This window comes from Balaenoptera ricei, chromosome 18 (genome assembly GCF_028023285.1).
Source record: "Balaenoptera ricei isolate mBalRic1 chromosome 18, mBalRic1.hap2, whole genome shotgun sequence".
Classification (NCBI taxonomy): Eukaryota; Metazoa; Chordata; class Mammalia; order Artiodactyla; family Balaenopteridae; genus Balaenoptera; species Balaenoptera ricei.
In genome coordinates, this window is record NC_082656.1 from 16,990,941 (window position 1) to 17,002,971 (window position 12,031).

The 12,031-nt window shown below is 38.3% G+C and overlaps 2 pseudogenes; one reads left to right on the plus strand and one right to left on the minus strand.

Annotated features, from left to right (window-relative positions):
* Positions 1-3,856: 3,856 nt before the first annotated feature.
* LOC132352638 (PRELI domain containing protein 3B-like) lies at positions 3,857-4,431 on the minus strand (annotated as a pseudogene).
* Positions 4,432-7,495: 3,064 nt separating this feature from the next.
* LOC132352274 (small ribosomal subunit protein eS4, X isoform-like) lies at positions 7,496-8,316 on the plus strand (annotated as a pseudogene).
* The last annotated feature ends 3,715 nt before the right edge of the window (positions 8,317-12,031 follow it).

Genomic DNA, 12,031 nt, shown 5'->3' on the forward strand with positions numbered 1-12,031 from the left:
ATCATGAGGGCTGCATTCTCATGAGCTTATCATCTCCCAAAGATGTCGCTTTCTAATACCATCACATTGGGGTTAGGCTTGCAGTGTATGAATTTTGGGGGGACACATTCAGTTCATTGCATATGGGGTATTAGTTGGTTTAATGCAAGTGAAAAGTTTTGAGGAAAAGTTTTGAGACTTTTTTAGGTTTAAAAAAGTTTTTACTATCTTACTATCTTTACAGAGCCTTAATAAGCTAATATGCCTTATGAATTTTCCTTCTTATTTGATGCCAAAAAGCTTTAGAAATTTTTTTTAAGTTGTATTTTGCAGGACTAATGAAACAAACTTTAGGAAATACTGAGTTTAGCTCAATTTTTTGTCCTTAAGTTTCATAGAGGGAAGAAAAGCTTTCTAAACGTGCATTTCTGTATCCTTCGCAAAATGACAGTAAGCACATTATCAGTTGAGTTACTCAGTGTGCCTTAAGTAGAGAACTTTGTGACAAATTCCCCCTATAAATCAATACCAGGAAAGATAAATTGTTTCTCTGAATAAACTGGGGTATTTAAAAATATTGATCAGTGAATCAAGGATGATTCACAACATTCTAGAACTAAAAATGACATTCATGTAATCTAGTCAATCCCACTACTTTTATAGAGAAGAAAACAGGCCCAGAGATGTTAGGAAACCTGCAGATGCCCTGGGCTCCTTGGCTTCCAGCCCCCTCCCATCAGCCCCGTCCCTCTGGTCACTGCCCTGTGGGGAAAAGGCAGATGTTCCTTTCACCACACTGAGCTGCCAGGAGTCTTGGCCCTAGATCTGGTCCTCAACCATAGTAGCCAATTTATCCCAGTTGCCTGATAACATCTACTATCCTCTCTTAAAATCATTATTATTTTTCTGGCTGTTTTTAATGGGTATGCTTTACTTGGCTTTTAGTTAACAGATATTTTTAGAAAGCATGATCATGAATTATATTAATTTGAAAAAATGAGTGTGTAGAGGAATGTATAAGTTAGTCCTGTACATTTGGAACCTGGAAAGTATTTTCCTATATAAGCCATATTAAACATGATGGTTATTTTCTACCGCCAAAGGCCTTAATTCATCATGTAACTGAAATTCATTCATATGACTCCCTTGGGTTGGCCCATTTATTATTATCGCCCTAGGGGGACTTGGTACAGTAAACCTTTATTCCTGCCTATTTGGGGTGAGACTTCCAATGGCAGCAGAGATGAGCACAAAGCACCCTTCTATGGGTCCCCTGGCTGTTTCAAAGCTCTCCACCCTCTCCTTCTAGCCCCTGGCCAAGTGAATAATGTCTAGGACCAAGGCAAGTAGTAAAAGGATGGTGTTGAGGGGAAATTGAAAGAAACTTCTATACCTGTATGGAGGTATTATGACATTTAGAGGTATTATGATAGTCAGAATCTTTAGCTCTTATAATACCACAGATATTATTATACATTTCTAAATATGATGAGAAAACTAAAGTTCAGAGAGGTTAAGTAACTTACACAGGTTAACACTTCATAAAAAGACTATTAACAATTCTTTTGTGTAGTGAAATATAATGTACATTCAGAAAAGTGTACAGAGATTTAACCGCTCGGTGTGGCACTCGTCAAGTCAAAGCTGAAGCATCAACTCCCTTGAATATGTCCCCTAAGAGTAACCACCCTCTTGACGTTTATGAGAATCACTTCCTTGCTTTGCTTTATAGTTTTCCCACCTAAGCATGATATTTGGTTTTCCCTGCTTTTTGAATTTTTAAAAGATGAACTCATATAGTGTGTATTGTTTTGTGTCCAGCTTCTTTTGCTCAACATTATTTTTGTACAAGTTTAAATTGCATGAATAGATCACAGTTCATTAAAACCATTGCATATTGACGATTTGGGGGTTGTCTCCATTTTCCAACTACTTCAAGCAATGCTGCTGTGAACATTCTTTTACATAACTATTGGTCCATATTACTGTTGGATATATAACACTTGGATCTATCTATCTATCATCTATCTATCTATCTATCTATCTATCTATCTATCTATCTATCTAATCTGTATATATCAGGGTATACACCTTTCTGGATCATGTAGTATGGGTTTTTTCAAATTTAGTAGATATTCCTAAACTGTTTTTGAAAGTTGCTGTCCAATTTCATTCTCATGAACAATGTTTGAAATATTCCATTGTTTCACATCTTTGTCAATACCTGCTATTATCACTTTTTTATATCTTAGCTGTTCTGGTGCTTATATAGTGATATCTCAGGGTGGTTTAAATTTGCATTTACCTGGGTACTAACGAGATTGAACACCTTTACATATATTTATTTAATACTTGCATTTCCTATGTTGTGACTGCCTGGTCAAGTCATTTTCTCTTTTTCTATTGGGTTGTGTGCTGATATAAGGGCATTAGAATACTTTAAATCCTTTCACACTTCTTCTGACTTATATGCCATCATGTGTTGTTGTACATCTTAATTCTATATATATTTTCAAAACCATAAGAACTTATAATCACTATTAACATGCATAATTAATATTTATTTGAAGTTAAGCTCATACTTGCTACTACCTTTATTTTTCATTTTTTCTTGCATCTCAATCCTTCTGTTTGGGATTATTTCCTTTCTTCCTGAAATACATCCTTCAGAATTTCCTTTCGTGTAGGTCTGTTAGTAGAAAACTCAATTTTTGTTTGTTTGAACATATCTTCATTGAACTTCCTTCTTTATGGATATTTTAGCTAGACATAGACTTCTAGATTTTTTAGAACTCATCAAACCAGTAATTTCATTACATTCTGACTTCTTTTATTGCTCTTGAAAAGTATTCCTGTTGGTCAGTTCTTCACAGATAATATGCATTTTTTTCTTTAATTGCTTTCAAGACATCCTCGTTGTCTTTGGTTTTCTGAATTTTCACCATGGTCTGTGTAGGTGTGGCATCCTTTTTATTTGCCTGCTTGGGATTCATAGAACTCCCTGAGTACGTGATTGGTATCCTTCTGTAGTTCTAGAAAATTGTCACCATCTCATCAAGTATTGCCTCTTCCTCACACTCTCTACTTTTTTTTTGGACTCTGATTTAATGTATGTGAGACTTTCTTACTGTAGACTTTTCCTGTTACTTTCTATGCTAAACTGTTTTTCCCAGGTAACGACTATATTTTCAGGAAGCATAACCAGCCCACAGTACAGCAGACTAAATCATAAAGACTTTTGGAAGTACAAATTGAAGGAAGGTAATAACTTTACTAGTTTACAAAATTTTGGCAAATTAATACAGTCCTTGTGGATACAATATAATTTTCAGGCCAAAAGTATCATCTAAGTACCAAATCAAAACACTGTGGTTTTTAGCAGAGCAGGTTATTTTATACAAATTAATATGCCTTTAAAACTATACAATTTCTCCTTTTAAAGTGAGTTCCTTCAAGCAAGCTTTTGAGGGTAACTACAGTAGAGCAACTGTGTGCACGTAAGAGGTGGTTCTTCTTTGTTCTGAGGTTGGTCCCAAGCCAGATAGAATGCCAGTGTGGGAAAAGCTTTAAAATCCTACCTCAAGGAGAGTAACTATGCCAATACCAATTTCAAAATACATTTTCAAAAATTGTTAAATTTTCACCGGTTACTGGACCCTCAAAATTAGATGAATATTTTGAACTACACTAATTTTGGATGATCCCTTTTATATAAAAGTCCTACACCTCTTTGTTTTGGTCAAAAAGCACGTAGCCTTTCTTTAGGTTATTAAAAAAAATCTACCTAAAATGTAGTTGTATTTTTAAAATAACAAATAAATACATTGCCAGCTAAAAGACACCTGGGAGACCCAGTGCTATATACCAATTTTCATTATCATTTCTCTACAAATGCTGCAGCTGCCATGGGTGTCCTTATCTTCCTCTTGCTGAAGCCGTCAACCCTTCAATCTTGGCATTTAATTTATGCATTACTGATTCCATTGCATCTCAGCCTTGATTAGCATTTGAAGATATCGTACTTGCCATAAATCGTTCTGCGTAACTGCTGAGACTGACTCCTTTCAATCATTATGACTTTTTAAGTCAAAATAGTTTTTTCCTGGGTCTTGAGGATGTGGTTTGTATATGTCTCCCAACTACTGAAACCATATTTGTAAATGAAATATTAGTAGATTTAAGTTCCGTTATTTTCTTTATAAGATCAACTATATATTGCACATATGTTTTGGTTCCTGCTGCACCAATAAGTGAATTTACAATGGAAGGCAATTCCCACTCTGTGCTGAGAAGTCTATGGCTATGCAACTTTCCAGAAGGTTCTATATGTCTGTCCCATACATCAACTCTAACCATACTTGGGTTCCTAGGGTTTGGATATATCTGCCTTGCAGGTGTTGTAACAGTTTCCCATGGATAGTAAAAGACATGCTGTGAAGTCCAGATCGTCATGGTGGTGGTGACCTGTGTGACGTTCAGGCAGTGCTAGGGGACAATGAGGCAAAGAGGTGATACCTGCCCTCACCTCCTCATCCACCCTAGCCATTGAAGCTGGTACCTCTATGCTATGGTTTTTAATGCTGTATTCTCCAGTTCACTAATCCTCTTCAGTGTTGTCTAACCTGTTATTGAACCTATCCATGTAGTTTTAAATTTTATTGCGTTTTTATTTTTATAAAACTCTATTTTTGTCTGCTTTATCATTTTTATATGTTTTCTGTTCCTTCAGAGATCCTGAAGTTTGTCTTTTATTTATTCAAGCATAGTAAACATGATTATTTTAAAGACTCTTTGGTAATTCCCATATCTAAGCCTTGTGAATCTGTGTTATCTCTTGCTTCTGCTGGTTCTTCCTAGTTTCCTTGTGTGCTTAGTTATTTTTGATTGGATACTGGATGTTTTATTCGAAAAAAATGTAGGAATTACATTCAATTCCTTAATTAATTAAGAAAACTTCATCCAGATAGGATTTGTCATTGCTTCTTCCAGGCACCAGGATGCTACCAGCTTGGGATCAACTTAAATCAAGTTCAAGACTTGAGATTCACCGGATGACCCAGAAATAAAGCTCAAGTGTAATTCCATGTGAGGACTGACCCATTCCTGGACCAGCCTTAGCCTGAAGACCCTTTAAGGTCTCAACTATTGTGGGGAGAGTTTCTTGTTATATCCCCATAATGTTTACATTCCCAAGAAGAATGTTCTGGCTTAGGCTCCTATCCTCAGGGCAAAGATGTCTTTTTTTTGCCCCTTTTATTCCTGAATTAAAATTTCTCTTCAGTTTTTACAATTCCCTATTATCTTGTCATCTCTTAGTTTTTAAAAAAAATATTTTGTCCGACAATTTTTTGTGGTTAGCATTGGTTTGAATAAGATCGATACTGGAAAGAAGGAGTCCTCTTGGATATATTTTGAAGGTAAACCCAGTAGGACTCTGTGCCTGAGTCGAGGAGGTACATAACAGAAAGAGGAGTCGAGGATGACTGGGAGGTTTATTACTTGATTGTTTAAGAATGGAGAAGCCAGAACTTATGGTTACCAGGGGGGGAAGAGTGGGGGAGAGGGATAGAGTGGGAGTTTGGGATTGACATGTACACACTGCTATATGTAAAATAGATAACCAACAAGGACCTACTGTATAGCACAGGTAACTCTGCTCAATATTCTGTAATAACCTAAATGGGAAAAGAATTTGAAAAGGAGCAGATACATGTATATGTATGAGTGAATCACTTTGCTGTACACCTGAAACTATCACAACATTGTAAATCAACTATACTCCAATATAAAATAAAAATTTAATAATAAGAAAAGAATGGAGAAACTAATAACTGAGATGAGAAAGACTGAGGAAGGGGCAGGTGGAAGAAGGAGCAGGAATTTATTTAGGGGCATGTTAAGGCCCCTGAGAGTCACGCAGGTGGAGAAGTTGAGTAGGCAGCTGAGTATATAAGCCTGGAGTTCAGGAAAGAGGTTAAAGCTGGACAGAGAACGTTTGGAGCCCTCAGTGTACGCATATACTTAAAATTGTGAGATTGGTTGAAATCACCAAGGGAGTAGATACAGATCGAGAAGAGGTTCAAAGACCTAACAGACATTCAGGAAATATTCATTCTCTCCCTTCCTTCTCCTGAAGCACTCAGTAGGTATGATGTATTGCCAGATATAAAGATGGAAAGTTTTTCCTTTTTTTCACTAATGACTAATATAATAAATGAAATAAGGTTTCCCTGGTGGCACAGTGGTTAAGAATCCGCCTGCCAATGCAGCGGGCACGGGTTCGAGCCCTGGTCTGGGAAGATCCCACATGCCGCGGAGCAACTAGGCCCGAGCGCCACAACTACGCCTGCACTCTGGAGCCCATGAGCCACAACTATTGAGCCCGCGAGCCACAGCTGCTGAGACCCGTTCACCTAGAGCCTGTGCTCTGCAACAAGAGAAGCCACCGCAATGAGAAGCCTGCGCACCGCAACGAGGAGTGGCCCCTGCTCGCCACAAATAGAGAGGGCCTGCGTGCAGCAACGAAGACCCAATGCAGCCAAAAATAAACAAATAAATTTTAAAAAATAAAAATAAAAAAAATAAATGAAATAATTTAGACAGGAAGAATTTGTCACCATGTCCTGTTGCCCTACTTCCTTACTATTGTCCCAGCCTTCCCCCTCTCCCTATCCCCACTGCACTGCCTATTCTGGACTCAACATTTCTAAGCTGTGTTACCTCCCAGCCTCAGAGAGGGTCTTCCTGATTCTAGCCTTTCTCATGTTTCCTCTACATCAGGACCAGAGCAATCCTCTTACAACCCAAGGGTGATTGCTGACTGTCTGATTTTGAAATGGCAGTCATAGTTTAATATTTATTTACATCATTTTTACCAATTTAGATGAACAAGACTATACTAGTGACAAGGGTTTCATAAACTGAGGAAACAAAGCAAAATTTGCCAAGAATATACGAGTGAAAGTATAGCATTTTGGGCAAATATTTCCTATTCATTGCAAATCATGTGTGGCAATTAGGAAACAGACTGTAAATAAGAACAGGAACCTTTGTCAATCCTATGCTCACTCACCAGTCAGTTTTTGTTCTATACATACATTGATTTCCAGAATAAAAGGGCCTGCATTTTTCTGACTCACAGTCAGAAGAAAAGGAGTTGGTTACTCAGGAAGAATGCAAATCTCTGCAAAGAGGTCCTTTGAAAATAAAACTTATTTTTGCTTCCCAGGGATAAGTTGAATGTGGGCCTGAGTGAAGACAGGAGAGTAAAGTAGATGACCTTTCATTTTCCTGGACAATACTGATTTAATTTTGGAGTCTATTTCTGCAATAATTCATTAGGGCAGAGGAATTATATTCCTTTTCATCACTTTTGTTTAAAATTCAATGATCCAGGCTATCTCCACCTCACTCTATATCTTTATTTCTTTTATCTTTTGGCCCACATGGACACTAGGTCAAAATAAAAGACAAATATGAAAATTATCAAAACAAAATGCTGCTCTTTCCGTGCCTAGTGCAGCCATGGCTCGTGGTCCCAAGAAGCACCTGAAGCGCGTAGCAGCTCCAAAGCATTGGATGCTGGATAAACTGACTGGTGTGTTTGCTCCTCGTCCATCTACCCGTCCCCACAAGCTGAGGGAATGTCTCCCCCTAATTATTTTCCTAAGGAACAGACTTAAATATGCCCTAACAGGAGATGAAGTAAAGAAGATCTGCATGCAGCGTTTCATTAAGATTGATGGCGAGGTCTGCACCGATATAACTTACCCTGCTGGTTTTATGGATGTCATCAGCATTGACAAGACTGGAGAGAATTTTCGTCTGATCTATGACACCAAGGGTCGCTTTGCTGTTCATCGTATTACACCTGCGGAGGCCAAGTATAAGTTATGCAAAGTGAGAAAGATCTTTGTGGGGCAAAAGGAATCCCTCATCTGGTGACCCATGATGCTCGCACCATCCGCTACCCTGATCCCCTCATCAAGGTGAATGACACCATTCAGATTGATTTGGAGACTGGCAAGATTACTGATTTCATCAAATTTGACACTGATAACCTGTGCATGGTGACTGGAGGTGCTAACCTGGGAAGAATTGGTGTGATCACTAACTGGGAGAGACATCCTGGTTCTTTTGATGTAGTTCATGTGAAAGATGCCAACGGCAATAGCTTTGCCACCCGGCTCTCCAACATTTTCGTTATTGGCAAAGGCAACAAACCATGGATCTCTCTTCCTCGTGGAAAGGGTATCCGCCTTACCATTGCTGAGGAGAGAGACAGGAGACTGGCAGCCAAACAGAGTAGTGGATAAAATGATCTCTTAAGTGACATGACTGGGAAAGTCTTTTTACTTATGGATAATACTACATAATTAAAAGCCTCTTTAGTGTTTAAAAAAAAAAAAAAAAAACCAAAACGCTGTTTCTGACTCACAGATGTAGAGAAGACACTTGTGGTTGACAAGGGGGAGGAAGAGGTGGGGGAGGGATGGATTGGGAGTTTGGGATTAGCAGAGGCACACTATTATATATAGGATGGATAAACAAGGTTCTACTGTGTAGCACAGGGCACTATATTTAATATCCTGTGATAAACCATAATAGAAAAGAATATGAGAAAGAATGTATAACTGAATCACTTTGCTTTACAGCAGAAATTAACACAACTTTGTAAATCAACTATACTTCAATAAAAATAGATAAATAAATAAATAAATTTTAAAAATGCTGTTTTTAATGTAAGCCCTTCAGAAGAAGGGTTTATGACCAATGCAGATCCTTACTATAACTGAAATGCATTTAGTGCTTACTTAGGGCCAGGCTGTGTGCTAAGCCCTCTGCATAGATGATATCATATACCCCTCACCACAACCCTTGGGGGCAGTACTTTTATTACCCCCATTTTAGAGATGAGGCACGGAGCAGGTAAGTAACTTGTTCAGAGCTAGTAAGGAAGCAGTTGAATTCCAGAGCCCTTGCATCTAACCTCTATGCTATTAAGTCCTAATGGATGGATACCTACCCACAGTAATACTTCAGTTATAGTGATTACATATAGTTTTCAGACACTGAGGACCAGTGATGCAAAACCTAGGTCAGCATGCGGTACAGAGGGTGCAAACACACCTTGATTTCTAATGGATTCTTTCTCAAACCCTTTCCCTCAGAACTCCTTCATCATTTCATATTCTTGGCTGTTTGGCCTCATCCCTTACCAATATGTTTTCCTGTCTTGATTCCTGAAATTCTGCAGCATACTCGACATTGGTTTCAATGGATACTCTGGCTTTTGGGGGAGTAGGAGCTGGGAGCAGAATGGACTTTCCTTGCACAAGAGATGGGAGAACTTGAGTGAAGTCTTGAGTAGGAGAGGAGGGGGGATTAGGGAGAGGAGTCTGTGGGTTAGGCACTAGGAGTGAGGAGGGTAGACCCTTCTTTGGGGAGGTCTGGACTTTGGAGAACAGTAATATTTTACCATATGCAACCTTTTTTGTGTGTTTCCATAACATCTTCACTAATGAACTCAGATGTGATGACATGCTTAAACAATTTGATGTCCTTTGGAAACTGCTGAAATGCTGAGTTGATATTTTGGTTGATTTCAGCCTGAATCAGGGTCAACAGGCATGGATGAGGGAATACAAGTCTGACAGACAAAAGATTTTTGCCCAGACAGTGGGAAATTGGCATTCGGGGTGTCAAATATGGACAATTCCTGATGATGGCCTAGTGCAGGGTCTGACCATGGGAGAGGTGACTGAAAGGGAGTGGCAGTGCAGGTCTTTGGAAGTGAAGACACTGAGGCAGAATTCATTCATAAGAACCCTCACACTCTGATTATCATTGCTTGCTCCCTACTGCTATCATTATAACAAGCCAATCACTGTTTTTGTGTGTTTTCAGTTTCCTGCATCTATCAAAATATTCAGATGGAAAGTGGAAAATTGAGAATCCTCAAGAAGATGGTTTGAGTAACACCAAGCATCCAGCACTGGGAAGATAAAATGTCAAGGTGATTGATGAATCACCTTTATCTAGACATTTTGAAGTCAAATAGGAACAGCCAGAAAGTGGATATTGGCAGACAATTTCCTAGGAATGAAATCTGAAGTTGGAATAGGTCATTGCATCTAACCTGAGAGCCTATAGAAAATGGGTCTCCACATTAGCCCAGAATTAAAGCTGGCCCAGATAAAAGCCTGGGAAGACTGTCAAAAGAAAAATTTTGAAAATTTAGGTAGCAGGAGATGAATGGCAAGGTCACAGCTAAGATGAAATAGCCTTGGAAGTAAAACCTACATGGGAAGCAAAGGTCAAGAAATACAGGAAGAAAAACTCAGGACACTTTAGTGGTGCAGACCTGTGGGGAATACGCTTCTGAAAATAAAATAAAATGAGACATCAAAGAGGCCTTTACAAGTTGAAGCCTTATGCTTACCTGCAGTCAAAGATAAGATTTAAATTTTATTGGAGCAAAGTACAGATGAAGAATAAATCAAATTTAAGTGCACGATAACATTCTTAATGAAGTAGAAGTCAGAATTTTGGATAATAGCAATGGAGAAAAGAGGATCCAGTTCTGTTGACCATGTTCTGCAGTTGCTTCTTGGACACTAATGTGCATAGACTCACGTGGGGATCTTTGTTGCAGAGTTTGATTCACTATGTCTGCAATGGAGCCATAGTGTCCTCATTTCTCAATTGCTCCCAGGTGATGTCAGTGCTGCTTGACCTTAGACCACACTGTGAGTGACAGGCCTGTAGAGCAGAGGTTTCCACACCTGGATTCCCAAGAAAGCTCCCCAGGGAATACTGATAGGCAGCAGGATTTTGGAAACAAATCTATTGAAAAACTTGTTGGAAATGAATGAATGCAAAAACAGAGGAATCAGGACCATCATGAGGCTTCTTCAAATAAAACTTTTTTTCCCAACAACATGTGGAAAACAATATCATGGATATTTGTATAAAAGATCTAAAGCAGCCATCAAAAATTTGGGGTGGATGTGGTATGTTTTTAATAAATTGTGCAGTGTTTGTTTTAAAGATGTTGAAAGCCTGGAGCGGATCACAAAGGGTAGATGAAATGAGTAAATCTACAGACATGTTAACACTTTGTAGCTTCTTTAATCATTCTTTTAATTGGTTGGATAATAAATGTGGCCAGTAACTTCTAGGTATTCAAGGAGCTAGAAAGAGAGAAAGAGAAAGAGAATCTGAGTGCATGTGTGTATAAGTATGCATGTGTGTGAATGTTGTGTTTAAAGGCATACAAGAGTGTGTGTGTGTGTGTGTGTGTGTGTGTTCACTGAGAAGCGAGGGCCAAGAAATGCTGACATCCAGCATGTGTCACATCTTACATTACATTCAGGTGGTGAAAACATGAGGCTCTTCAAGCACCTACTCTCTTACAACTTCACCAGACTCTTACTGTAATTTTTGTAGGCTCCTGTATCTTTCGAGACTCAATAGGATTCCATCTCTGCTACATCCAGTTTTGTCCCTTTTAGTAAAATGTAATTAGATGCAAATACAAATCACAACTATTGTCAGAATTCAAATGGGTTCTGATGAGAATTAACATGTTCCATTCATAGAAGTACTGATTCAGAGCACACAATAAGGCAAAAATTCAAGATTAGGCAGAAACCACTCATTTCTCAAGCAGAAATAGCCATATTATATTCATCTTATACTGATTAGAATTTTGCAATCCAGATATCAGAGCTTTATGCTATAAATGATTTCTTATCCTCCCTCTCAAATCTTACCCTCCATAATGACAATTGAGTAAATGAATATGTGACAGAATTAATTGAATGCTATTATCTTCACTTTATGGTTTTAATTTTGGATCTAGTCTCATTAACACAATTATCCAGGAAAGCATTATGTTAAACAAACACACAACTGTGATGTACTGTATGTATTAATCAGAATTTTTGTGTTTGCTAGTGACAAACTCAACTCACACTGATTTAAAACAAAGGAAAATGAACTTATTGATTCATGTAACTGTAAAATTGAGGTACACTTTGGGTATAATTGG